This window comes from Lepus europaeus, chromosome 8, assembly GCF_033115175.1.
Source record: "Lepus europaeus isolate LE1 chromosome 8, mLepTim1.pri, whole genome shotgun sequence".
In the NCBI taxonomy this organism is placed as follows: domain Eukaryota; kingdom Metazoa; phylum Chordata; class Mammalia; order Lagomorpha; family Leporidae; genus Lepus; species Lepus europaeus.
The window spans coordinates 26,307,151-26,321,257 of record NC_084834.1 but is presented as its reverse complement, the minus strand read 5'-3'; the positions used below and the strand labels follow the sequence as shown (position 1 = coordinate 26,321,257).

Sequence of the window (14,107 nt, the reverse complement as noted above, 5' to 3'; positions counted from 1 at the left end):
GAAGAAGGGTCTTCCCACACAGAAAAATACCTGTCATGAGTGGGCAATGGGCCAGAAGTTGGCCAGAAAGAAGAGATGGGGGAAAGGAGACAGAGAGGGTGCCTGGCAGTTTCTCCAGCCATGGTCTGTCATGGTATAGAGGAAATATGGCTGCAACCTGAGATAAAGAAAAGCAGACACCTTCCCCCCATCCTCCAACACAAACCTTGAAAAGTGGCTGCTCTCAATTTACTAGAGAAACAGCTGCCCCCTGTTATCTTGTCTAGAGAGGAAAGATGGCCGAAGTTTTGCTTCTCTAAACTCCAGTCATAAACCTGTCCTAATAAATCTGCCCCGGTATCTCTTTTACAAACATACTGGACCCACCGACCATTGGAAGTGTGGTCCTAAGTCACGTATGCTACACTTTAAACCCACCAATGATGTAACAGCTAAGGTATGATGCTGATGAACTTGTAAATACTGTAAGAAACTTGAGTTGGGGGCTCAGTTTTCAGGAAATGATTCCAGCTGAGCCTGCTGGCGTTAATAAACTGCTTGGATCCTCCACCGTCTCTGGTCCTGTTTGAGTGAAGGGAGTTTTCCCACCCCAGGTTTCTGTTTTCTGTAACAATGTAAGAGAGAGCCTCTCCCAGTTGTTGGTCTCCTTTATGAGTTCAGGGTGGTGCTTCTGTAGGGGTGAGGCCACTTGGCAATTATATGGCGTCTCCACCAGATGCACCTTGAACTCAGTATCCATATTTTCATGGCATCTTTGCTTAGGTCCCAGATGAGCCAGAGTCATCTCAGGAAAGAGGGCGTTTTGATTGATAAGCAGGATGTAATTATACATGGAGGCTTGTGACTTGCAGCTCAGCCATCCTAAACTAACCTCCTGCCTATTTATGCTACATCATCTTTACCATCCTACTCCAAACGGTTTAAACTCTTTGAGCATCACAGTTTCCATCTGAGAGAGATGAAGACGTAGATAAGGAAAAAAGGGACTGAGAACTAAAATGAATGGTGTAGGCTGATTCTTACTGTAGAGATTGTGCTGTATATTATTCAGACAGTGAAAGTAAACGTAGCTGACTCTGGAAACAGTAGTCCTGAACTTTGCATCTCTTTTTCTGAGACTTTTTTTTTTAGTCTAAAGGATTTAGAAGACAGAGAATATGGAATAAAACCTGGAGTGGTGGATTTTTTTGAGGTGAAGACTAGAGGAGTTGGCAGGGGGGAAGGTCAAGCAGTCAGACAGGCCTTACCTCCTCCTCTTTTTTTTTTTTTTAAAGGTTTATTTATTTATTTTAAAGTCACAGTTACACACACAGAGAAGGAGAGGCAGAGAGAGGTATTCCATTTCCTGGTTCACTCTCCAATTGGCCTCAACAGCCGGAGTTGTGCCGATCCGAAGCCAGGAGCTTCTTCCGGGTCTCTGATGCAGGTACAGGGGCCCAAGGACTTGGACCATCTTCCACTGCTTTCCCAGGCCATAGCAGAGAGCTGGGTGGGATGTGGAGCAGCCTGGGTTCAAACTGGCTCCCATGTGGGATGCCGGCACTGTAAGCGGCAGCTTTACCCACTACACCACAGTGCCAGCCCCAGGCCTTACCTTCTGCAAATGTTTAAAAGGATAGGAACAGTCACAGAGTTGGAACTGGGGAGATAGGAGTAGGGGTTTGTAATGGGATTGCATGATTTTTCATGGCTCAATGCTCTTGAGTAAAAGTATTTTTTTATTTAATCTTAGAAATTCTCAGGTGCAGCATTTACAAATGAAAAAATCTTTTGGGTGCTATAGATCTAGGAAAGGTCAAAGTAGGCACAGGAATTCAGGGAAAGACAGACTCCTCAGGGGATCTGCCTGCGCAAGCAGTTTAGTAATGTCAACTGTACTGAGATCTGGCCACTGGACAGCATCATCTTTGGTTGTTGGCTCTGGAGTTGCTACTTTTTGCCTTGGACTGGGTTCTGGCTCATCTGGAGGTTTCTCATCAGAGCACGGAATTGACAACTAGTGGCTGTGGGTAGCCCTAGGCTAGAGGTACGGATGAAAGGATGTGGGGTGAGAAAGAACAGGTTGCCTTCTAGATATAAAGCAGCATACCAGTGGTATACAAGCAGTCTGTCAGCAGTACACTTGTGTAAAAGAGGCTCTTAGGTTCAAGGTTTGAGGCTTTTAGTGTTTTTGTTTTTACTATTGTAAAGCTTGGAATTTTGGATAAACCAAAAATTGATAATTTAGAACTACAACTCCCTGAGTCCTGGAATCAGAAAGGCTGATCTCTTGGGGTTGACTTGATGCTGCCAGAGTAGGGCAAACAGGCAACTCAAGGGTTGGAAAAATCCCTTTCTCCACCAGTCAGCTCTTATACAGCCTTCTCTTCCCCAGCAAGCCTTCTGAAAAAACTACTCATAACTTTGAAGAAATGCTTTTCCTAAAACTTCTACCCCATAAAACTAGGAAAGCCCTTAAAACAACTTTAATCTCTTTGAAGTTTTGGATGAAATTCCAGTCTGTGAACCCTAGCGTGGGGCTATCCTTCTACAAATGAATATTTAATAAATATTACTCGAGGAGAGTAAATGAGCTGGGAAGGAAGCTGACTCTTTCAATCATCGGCATCACTGGGAACATTTATTAAGCTCTTTACCTTCATGGGGCACTGAGCCAGCGATGGTACAAAACACGTTAGCAGATGTGACTTCTGCCCTTGGAGACTGAAGGCACCATTTGTGAGCTCATTCTTGTGTGAAATTTACCTCTGTTGTCATTCTCAGGTGATAAGCAAGTAAATAGTGGTTGGGGCAAGGAATAATGGTAGCCAACAGAAGGCTAGCATGCAGCTAGACTGGACCCCAGGGTGCTCACTTTGTTACTCTATGTTCCATTCTCATCGAGCTGCTGAAGTACCTTACCAGTTAAAAGTTTTTTTTTTTTTTTCTCTTTTAAATTTATTTTGCTTGAAAGAGAGAGAGAGAAAGAAAGGAAGCACATGCAGATGCACATATTCCTACTATTGGTTCACTCCACAAATACCTACAACAACTGCAATCTACACCTTGGAAGTTCTTTTAAAATACAGTACTTATGGGCGGCATTTGGAGCTGTGGTTAAGTTTCTGTTTTCAACATGGGCTGAATCCCATGTTGTAGTGCCTGATTCCAGTCCTAGATTTTTTGCTTCCAATGCAGCTTCCTACTATTGTGCACCCTAGGCAAGTGAGGTGGCAGTGGGGAACAGCAGATGAAGGCTCAATTACTTGGGCCCCTGTCACTCATGTGGGAGACACTGATAGAGTTCCAAGCTCCTGGCTTCAGCCTGACTCAGGTGTTGTGGGCATTTGGGGAGTAAACCAGAGGATAGAAGATCTGTTTTTCTCCCTGTGTATCTTTCAAATAAAGTGAGAATACATGTTAAGAAATACTATACTTGATAAAGTTATTTCTTATGCTTTCTATATGTTGGTATAAATACATTTAAGAGATTTTTTTTTCCAAATATGTATTTCTCTGTCTTTGATGTTATAATCTGGATGTAAAACATCGTAACCAAAGAATTATTTATCTTTCTTTTGCTGGGCAGGAACCTGTTAGGTTCCAATACTTTTCTTACAACTGCAAGTAGCATTAAAACATGGCTACTGCAGATCTCAAAAAATTGACAAGAACATTAAGAAGTTCTCAAAAACAAATTCTTGAACTACAGAAATCCTTCATGGACAAGATAGAAAATCTCTCTCGTGAAAGTGAAATATTAAGGAGGAATCAAAATGAAATGAAACAACTAGTGGAACAAGAAACTCTGATAGTGACTAGAAATCATAATGAAATGAAGAGTTCAATAGATCAAATGACAAACACATTAGAGAGCCTTAAAAACAGAATGGGCGAAGCAGAAGAGAGAATATCAGACTTAGAAGACAGAGAACAGGAAAGGAAACAGGCAAACCAAAGAAAAGAAGAAGAAATTAGAAATCTAAAAAATATTGTCAGGAATTTACAGGATACTATTAAAAAACCCAACATTCGGGTTCTAGGAGTTCCTGAAGGCATGGAGAGGGAGAAAGGATTAGAAGGCATTTTCAGTGAGATACTAGCAGAAAATTTCCCAGGTTTGGAGAAGGACAGAGGCATCTTAGTACAGGAAGCTTATAGAACCCCTAATAAACATGACCAAAAGAGATCCTCACCACGACATGTTGTAATCAAACTCACCACAGTGAAACATAAAGAAAAGATCCTAAAAGGTGCAAGAGAGAAACGTCGGATCACTCTTAGAGGATCTCCAATTAGACTCACAGCAGACTTCTCATCAGAAACCCTACAAGCTAGAAGGGAATGGGGAGACATAGCCCAGGTACTAAGAGAGAAAAACTGCCAGCCCAGAATACTATATCCTGCAAAGCTCTCATTTGTGAATGAAGGTGAAATTAAGACTTTTCACAGCAAACAGAAACTGAAAGAATTTGTTGCCACTCATCCTGCCCTGCAAAAGATGCTTAAAGATGTGTTACACACAGAAACACAGAAACATGGTCACCAATATGAAAGAAGGTAAAGGAAGGAAACCTCACAGCAAAAGATCACAGGAAGCTCAATTTCTCTTTGACATAGAATTAAACTCTGATGCTCTGTTAAAGCAATGTGTTAAAGTAATCTATTATGTTCTCTTGATGTCTGTTAAATTCTAATTGTTCAAAAACAGCTGAATTTTTATTAAGAGCAATGGGTTATTTAAATATGTGCTTTTTTCAAAAATTTGAATATCTGCTGCTCATAAAACTAAAGCGTTGTTGGTTCTGTGTTTAGCTGTCCTCCTATAGGTTCCTATGGACTTTTTCCAGCCACTTTTTTATTGTATTCAGTACTTTGGGATGGCTCTGTAAACAGATGAAGCCAATAATGTATTAACAGTACCAACTGAGAGAAAGTATGGTTAACTGAGGTTACTAAAAAGAAAAAGCAATTCAAATCAATTGGCAATCTACAAAAAGAGTTAAAGATTTTAAAAGCTATTATTAAAATTGATGTATTGGTCTATTATGCTATATTATATGTGTGTACATATTGTATGTCCACATGGGGAAATTTTATTAAGAGTTTTATTTTAAATGGCTTATAGATAAGATTGTCCATAAATTTAAGCTGCTAAAATCAATCAAAGATACATTTTAATTTGTGGGACCTGAATCTGTGTATCATATGTTTTAGACTTGTTGGTAGAAAGAAACTAAAAACATTTTAGATGGTTGTGCTTAAGTTTACTGGCTAAACAAACTACACCATGTTAGATATTTAAGAGGTGTTTTCAAATACATGATTCTTAAAATTTATAGAAGGCATTGGACCTTCTGGTAAATGTTTTCTTAAGTTGTTATCTAATGGTTGAAACGGTTTGCTAAGTATTCATGTGATATTGCTATTGTCAGCAAGCGATCTAGGACTTGCTCCCTCATTTCTCTATTCGAAGCCCAACTTGTTCTTTCATTTCTCTATTCTCTTCAAGGTAGGAAACTAATTCTATTATGAAGGAATCTGTAGGATGCACAATTTAATCTTTAGACCTTATAAAAGAGATGGCTAACATTTTTCTGCAATAGCATAGCCAAAATAAGAACTCAAATAATAATCTCATAGCTAGATTCACTTCGCCATCAGCGAAGTATACAGTAAGTAGAAAAAACCTCCCTTTCAGACCAAAGGGAAAGAAAGTTTTAAAGTGAGAATATAATTTTCCTCATGGGCATTGTCTACCTTAGAAAAACTACTACAGAACATGCCTGTGACTATAGACTTGTAGTTCAGGCCACCGAAGATTAGAGATGGGAAACGGGCACTCCCTTGACTTGCATCCTCTGGTCTGCTTTAACACAAACCAGGAGGAAAAGAAAGCTCGGCATCAGAAGCAATGGGTGGCAGGCCTATTAATGGCTGATCTGTACAGTGATCTGCCCTCAAGGAGACCCAACAGGCCAGTCCACTGCAGTGGCTTTCAATGTGGTAAGCCTGGGCTTCAGCAGAAGTCAGCTTGTGAAGAGCCCTGGCAGCTCTGCCAAGAGTTGGATCACTGGTAATGGACCTGCCCTGGAGTTGAAGGATGCCCAGGTCAGAGCCACAGATCTTATTGGCTCTAAGCTGAAAAGCCCTTCACTCAGCCCAACTTCCAAAGTGACCACTGCAGCTGAGGGGATGGTCAAGTAGGGTCAGCAACATTGCAGGCAGAACTGTAAATTTCTTGTTAGAGATGCCACCTGCCTTTACCTGGCCAGCTCTCCTCCCAGGCCAGCCAAGTAATGAAAGTCAACAGAGTGCCTTCCCCTAGGAGGTTCACACCTCCCTTAGGATATACCCCATGTGAAGAGATAGATAGGTCTGGGCCTCTGAATTTACAAGGCCTAAAGCCCACCAGATTATTATCAAGCCCCTTCTATCAGGTTCTATTTGCCTCTCAATCAGAAAACTTAATTGTAGCTTAGACAGCACCTTTCTTAGCTCCTCTAATAATGACTCTGTCCTTTGTTCTAGGCCCTGTCTAGTGCACTTGGGCCTCATTCCTTTGTAATCATAACCTCTACTCTACCACCAATGGCTCTACTCCCAACATGTGTGTACTGATGGTCCTCTTCCCCACTTAATGCTGTATAATTGTTCAAACCTGGTAAATGCCACTCTTAGGATCATTGGTTACTATCCTCACTCTGTCTTTTATGACCTTGTCTAAATATGATCAGAGTCGGCAAACTTGGAAGGCTTCCATAGCCTTGGCAACTCATGACGACAGCCTAGGATGGTTACTGGCGCCATAAACTAGAGTGTCAATTTGTTGGGTCAACAACAGGAGCCACTGTGCACTTGCTCCTCATGTGGGATCTCTGTCCTTAATGTGCTGTACATTGTGATTTAATGCTATAACTAGTACTCAAACAGTATGTTTCACTTTGTGTTTCTATGTGGGTGCAAACTGTTGAAATCTTTATACTAAATTGATCTTCTGTATATAAAGAGAATTGAAAATGAATCTTGATGCAAATGGAAGGGGAGAGGGAGCGGGAGAGGGGAGGGTTGCGGGTGGGAGGGAAGTTATTGGGGGGGGGGAAGCCATTGTAATCCATAAGCTGTACACTGGAAATTTATATTCATTAAATAAAAGTTAAAAAAAAAATGGCTACTCCTGGACAAGATTGGGAACTGGAAAAAGATATTTGTTCTTTCTACCCTGGGTCTTTCCTTTCTGGGTCCTTGTGTACCTTTTTGCTTCTTTTAGCTATCTGTCTCCTCACACATGGTCCGGGGCCCTTCCTGACAGCACTGCTAAGAAGACTTTTTATTTTGAAATAATTTTAGAAGTATAGAAATGTTGCAAAAATGGTATGGAGAGTTCCTCTATCACTTCATTGGGTTTTCTCTAATTTTAACCTTTTACTTAACCTGTCAGCAGTTTGATAGTGATTGCTGCTAAGAACATTTTTTTAACCTCTCTAGTCCAAGGAAGCTTGCTGTACTCAGGAGGCAGCAATGACACAGCTCTTTTCTCTTACCTTCAGGGAGCTAGCAATCTAGTAGTAGGTTTTAGTGACTTAAAGACTTTCCTTCTCATCAGAATTTTTAATTTTTTTTCCTGGTAGCTGCAGTGGGGAATCCAAAGGTAACAGTCTCTGGTGCTCAAATTTTAGTGCAGTAGAATCTGTATTTTGGAATTGGGAGTACTTGTTGGTCTCTTTTTTATTTTTTTTTTAATTTTTAAAATGTATTTATTTTTTGAACTTTTATTTAGTAAATATAAATTTCCAAAGTACAGTTTATGGATTACAATGGCCCCCCCCCCCCCAAGAACTTCTCGCCCACCCGCACCCCACCCATCTCCCACTCCCTCTCCCTTTCCATTCACATCAAGATTCATTTTCATCTTTACTTAATATATACTAAACTGATCTTCTGTATATAAAGAGAATTGAAAATGAATCTTGATGTGAATGGAAGGGGAGAGGGAGTGGGAAAGGGGAGGGTTGCGGGTAGGAGGGAAGTTTGGCGGGGGGAGCCATTGTAATCCATAAGCTGTACTTTGGAAATTTATATTCATTAAATAAAAGTTTAAAAAAAGGATTCATTTTCAATTATCTTTATATACAGAAGATCAATTTAGTATATATTAAGTAAAGATTTCATCAGTTTGCACCCACACAGAACATAAAGTGTAAAATACTGATTCAGTACTAGTTATAGCATTAATTCACATTGAACTACACATTAAGGACAAAGATCCTACATGAGGGGTAAGTACACAGTGACTCCTGTTGTTGACTTAACAAATTGACACTCTTGTTTAAGGCATCAGCAATCTCTCCAGGCTCTAGTCATGAGTTGCCAAGGCCAAGGAAGCCCCCTGAGCTTGCTGACTTTGATCTTATTTAGACAAGGTCATAGTTAAAATGGAAGTTCTCTCCTCCCTTCAGAGAAAGGTACCTCTTCCTTTGATGGCCCCGTTCTTTCCACTGGGATCTCACTTGCAGAGATCTTTCATTTAGTTTTTTTTTTTTTTTTTTCCCAGAGTATCTTGGCTTTCCATGCCTAAAATACTCTCATGGGCTCTTCAGCCAGATCCGAATGCCTTAAGGGCTGATTCTGAGGCCAGAGTGCTGTTTAGGTCATCTGCCGTTCTATGAGTCTGCTGTGTATCCCGCTTCCCTTGTTGGATCGTTCTCTCCCTTTTTGATTCTATCAGTTAGTATTCGCAGACACTAGTCTTGTTTGTGTGATCCCTTTGACTCTTAGACCTATCAGTGTGATCAGTTGTGAACTGAAATTGATCACTTGGACTAGTCAGATGGCATTGGTACATGCCACCTTGATGGGATTGTATTGGAATCCCCTGGCACATTTCTAACTCCACCATTTGGGGCAAGTCTGATTGAGCATGTCCCAAATTGTACATCTCCTCCCTCTCTTATTCTCACTCTTATATTTAACAGAGATCACTTTTCAGTTAAATTTCAACACCTAAGAATAAATGTGTGTTGATTACAGAGTTCAACCAATAGTATTAACTAGAACAAAAAAAATACTAAAAGGGATAAAGTATTAAGTTGTGCATCAATAGTCAGGACAAGAGCTGATCAAGTCACTTTTTCTCATAGTGTCTATTTCACTTCAACAGGTTTCCTTTTTGGTGCTTGGTTAGTTGTCACCGATCAGGGAGAACATATGATATTTGTCCCTTTGGGACTGGCTTAATTCACTCAGCATGTTTTCCAGATTCCTCCATTTTGTTGCAAATGACCAGATTTCATTGTTTTTTACTGCTGTATAGTATTCTATAGAGTACATGTCCCATAATTTCTTTATCCAGTCTACTGTTGATGGGCATTTGGGTTGGTTCCAGGTCTTAGCTATTGTGAATTGAGCTGCAGTAAACATTAAGGTGTGGACAGCTTTTTTGTTTGCCATTTAATTTCCTTTGGGTAACTTCCAAGGAGTGGGATGGCTGGGTAGTATGGTAGGGTTATATTCAGATTTCTGAGGAATCTCCAGACTGACTTCCATAGTGGCTTTACCAGTTTGCATTCCCACCAACAGTGGGTTAGTGTCCCTTTTTCCCCACATTCTCGCCAGCATCTGTTGGTAGATTTCTCAATGTGAGCCATTCTAACCGGAGTGAGGTGAAACTCTTTGTGGCTGGTCTCTTGAAATTACTGTTTATTGTTTCTTCTATTCACTTAACATTCATTTACCATTTACTGACTTTCCCATATGTGTCAAATACTGTCATAGTCTCTGGAGATACGAAGTAGAATTTCAGGATGTAGCTCTTGCTTTTAAGGAGATTATGATTTATTGAGGGGAGTCTATAATAGCAAAACAGTATAGAAATGTTGTGGTGGAGCTAGGATGGGATGCTGTGGAGACACATGGGAGGGGGCCCCAAAGAATCACCTAATTTGACACATTATTTTTAGGTTTCCCTCAGATAGAGCATTCTTTGTAAACTAAGAAATAATATGTTCTATTCAGTCCAAACTTGTATTTAAGGTAGCCTAGGTAAATTCAGGGAACTGTCAGTGCTTTGTTATCTTACAAATGGATAATACTTTTTTTCCTCATTAAATAGAGTTAAAATAATCAACAAATGCTCTAATCTTTTGATTCTGGTTTTCTTCCCAGTCCTTTTTTGGATATCATTTTATATCCTTTCTCTCCACCCCCTCACACCTGCCTCTCCCCGCCTTATCTTTCCATGTCAACAAATACTCTTCTCAGACCATGCTTTTCAACATTTTATCATGAAATATATTACTACAGAGCAAAGGAGAGGAATTTTACAGTAAAGACCCATGCCGGTGATCTTGGTTTTCCCTTTAACATTGATCTGTTTACCACAGATCTGTCCATTCATCCATCATGCTGTTTATCCATTAATTCATCTTAATTTTCGATATGTTTCAAAGTAAATTGAAAATATAATAAAACCTCCTCTAAATACATCAGCATACCTAGCATTAACTAGAATTCAATGCTTGTTGACAGTTTTTCTTTTGATATAAAATTTGTACTCAGTGAAATGCATGCAATCCTAATTGTATATTTGCTGAGTTTTTATAGTTGTGTAACCTGAACTCTACCATGATATAGGTAACACAGCATCATTACCCTCCTAGGAAATGCCCTCAGAATCCTTCCTAGTCAATCCTCAGCCCTTTACCCTTCTAGATGCAACCATTCTAATATTTTCCAGCATAGATTAGTTTTGCCTGTTCTGTAATTTCATAGAAATGGAGTAATACAATATATCCATTTTTGTATAGTGCTTCTTTCACTAAGCATGATGCTTTTGAGACTTGTCCAGGTGATTATATGTTTCAGTAGATCTCATTTTTTATTGCTGAGTAGTATTCTGTTGTGTACTGAAATTTTCCTGTACCCCTTTGAATGGGCAGTTTGTTTTCAAGTACTTGAAGGGGGGGAAGAGGGAGAGGGAAAGGAAGGAGATTATGTATTTAGTATATTTAATTTTAGTCATTTTGATTGGTGTACAGGAGCATAATGATGTTGAGCACTCTTTATTTTCTTATTGGCCATTTTGACTTCTCTTATAAAATGTCTAAATATTTTTCTCATTTTAAAATCGAGTTTTATTGAAATTCTTTATATATCCTGGTATCAGTCATTTAATCTTATGTTGTAGATCTTTACTCCCATTCTATGACTTCCTATTCATTTTCTTAATTGTATTTTTTATGAGAAATTTAACTTGTTGACAAAGTCATTTTTTTTCTTATTTTCTGTGATCTATTTGGGAAACTTTTAGCCATCCCTGAGTTATGATGTAGTCTCCTTTGTTTTCCTTTAAAAGGTTTATGGTTTTACCTTTTACATTTGTATATATGTTACATCTCAAGTGGGTTTTTATGGGTGATATGAGTTAGGGCTCAAGGTTAATATTTCTCCATATGGTTAGCCAGTTATTCAGCCTGTTGTATGCTGTTGGAGCCTTTGATGAAAATCATGACTGTATATGTGAGGACCTATTTTTATTTTGTTCCATTTTTTTTGCGTTTATTATGTCAGTCTTGCACCATTTTAAGTAGTAATATAATATATGGATGTTCCATATCTTGTGGAATCACTTTGTCATTGTTGGACATTTTGAAGTTTATAGTTTTTTGCTGTTAAAAACAGTACTGTGATATATATTGCAGCTATTCTTTAATCTTTGATAATTTAAGTATAAGTTGTAGAATAAAATTATAAAATTTCAAGGAAAATATGTGTAAGTATAACATTATAAGTATAAATTGATATGTGGATGGAAGGACTACTGCACTGGAAAACTATGGCTTCCATAAATTACTTAGTTATTTCTGTGGTATAATCAAGGTTTGAAAGTTGCAGCTTGTGGCAAGCTAGATTTTGGCAAAGCAGAAAGACAGAGGACTCTGCCTAGGATTGTTTTTTTTTTTTTTTTTTTTTTTTTTTTTTTTTTTTTTTTTTTGACAGGCAGAGTGGACAGTGAGAGAGAGAGACAGAGAGAAAGGTCTTCCTTTGCCGTTGGTTCACCCTCTAATGGCCGCCGCGGTAGCGCGCTGCGGCCGGCGCACCGCGCTGTTCCGATGGCAGGAGCCAGGTGCTTCTCCTGGTCTCCCATGGGGTGCAGAGCCCAAACACTTGGGCCATCCTCCACTGCACTCCCTGGCCACAGCAGAGAGCTGGCCTGGAAGAGGGGCAACCGGGACAGGACCGGTGCCCCGACCGGGACTAGAACCCGGTGTGCCGGCGCCGCAATCTGCCTAGGATTGTATCATAGGAACCCTGTATCAGAACGAATTCTTCCAACTTTGATAGATTCCTTTTCGTTTGTCAGTAAATTACAGACTTCTTTTCTGGGCCATGTAGTTATTTTTAACCATGTGAAGACTCATGTCTGAATCTTTCATTTTCAGACTATGATCTATTATAAGTAAATTAGAATCTCTTGGAGGGCTACCCCATTTTTCTCTTTCCTTTTCTGCAAGGTGACATGAAAAAGAACAAAGTGAATCAAACAGCCATTTACCCTCTATTCCAGCCCCAGTGCTGATTCCAGCTTTCAATGCTGATCCAGTTTCTGGATTATTGCTAATACAAGGTGTGGGAACCACTCTAACCCATACCTTAGTTGGATTAAACTTATGTGGTGGTTTAAAATTACGTTGCTGGTTTTAGTTGTATTGGCCTTAAAGGTTTGAGATGTGTCCCAGAGTGAATTACAGAACTGTTAGGCAGAACTTAGTCTTTTATTATTCTTTGTGGAAAAAAAAAAAAATCTCTTTCCTCACAGAACGAAATGCACATCCTCAGTGGTTCTCTGTTCAGAAATCTTCTGCGGGAAGTCAGTGGAGATTTCTCCAGGTTGGAACAGAGAGCACAGTCACAGCTGGTTGCTGACTGCCACACATTCCCTTCAGTATCCAGTGTGCCAGTCCCCTGCCTGTTCTGTTAGTGAGAAATAAGCCAGAAAATGGGACAGATAAAAACCTCAAAATAACATAAGCAAGTTTAAGATGAATTTCATCCTTTGACTTTATAATCTTCTCATCTAATTATCCTATTTTCAGCCACTTTTGATAATGTATGCTATTTGAGGGTACTTCAGAAGGTTCATGAAAAACAGAATTAAAATAAATTTATTTGGGTGAAAAAAATTTTTGAAATGAGAGAGAGGAAGTGAGTGTGGGTATCCTCTGGTTCACTCCCTAAATGGGCAGTAGCCGGGGCTGGGCCATGTGGAAGATAGGAGCCAGGAACTCCATCTGTGTCTCCCACCTGGCTAGCAGGGGCCCAAGCATTTGGGCCATCTTCCCGGGAACATTAGCAGTGAGTTGGATCAGAAGCAAGACAGCTGGGACTTGAACTGTTGCTTTGATATGGGATGCCGACGTTGCAGGCAGTGGCTTGACCTGCTGTGCCACAACACCTACGCCTCATAATATTCGTTTTTCATGAGCTTTTTGAAGACCTCTTATATGCATGAATTTCAAAAAAAAACCCTTTTTAAACCCAAATAAATTTATCTTTTAATTCCATTTTTCCATAAACATTTTGACATTCCTTTATATGTGTAAAATTACTTTATCTCTCTCTCCTCCCTCCTTTTAAAATAAGAACTGAGAGATTGTGTACTCATGTAGTTCTAAAGTGGAAACTTAAGAACAGTTTTTTCCTCCCTCCTTCCCTTTACACTGTGATCTTTAACATCACTCTCAAGGAGAGCCTGTGTGGTTTTGTGATCAATTTAGCTGTCTGGTGTTTGTGATTTTCTCAGGGCTGATTCTTGCTGCTAATGAACATGATCATTTATACAGTGTCACTGTAGTGTAGGCATGTTAAATAATTGATCGGGCCACGGCAGGTAGAGAATGGCAAATGCGCTCTGTTTGTTGCCATGGTGATACATTTGGTTAAGGGAGCTGTTTGTCATTTGGACCACATGGATCTAGCACATGTGACATAATTGCCTGTGGTTGAGGCAGTTGGAGGAGAAAATCAACTTAAGAGGAGATGGCATTTTGAAGCAAATTAATGTATGTTTCTGAGAGTTTTGGGGCTTACCATTGTGGAATGACTTATTCTTCTCTATTAAAAGGCTTAT

At 39.6% G+C, this 14,107-nt stretch overlaps 1 protein-coding gene across 7 annotated transcripts in view; it reads left to right on the top strand.

The window, feature by feature from the left end:
• Positions 1-14,107, top strand: part of FHIP1A (FHF complex subunit HOOK interacting protein 1A) — a 307,163-nt gene that overhangs the window by 137,577 nt on the left and 155,479 nt on the right. The window lies entirely within an intron of this gene.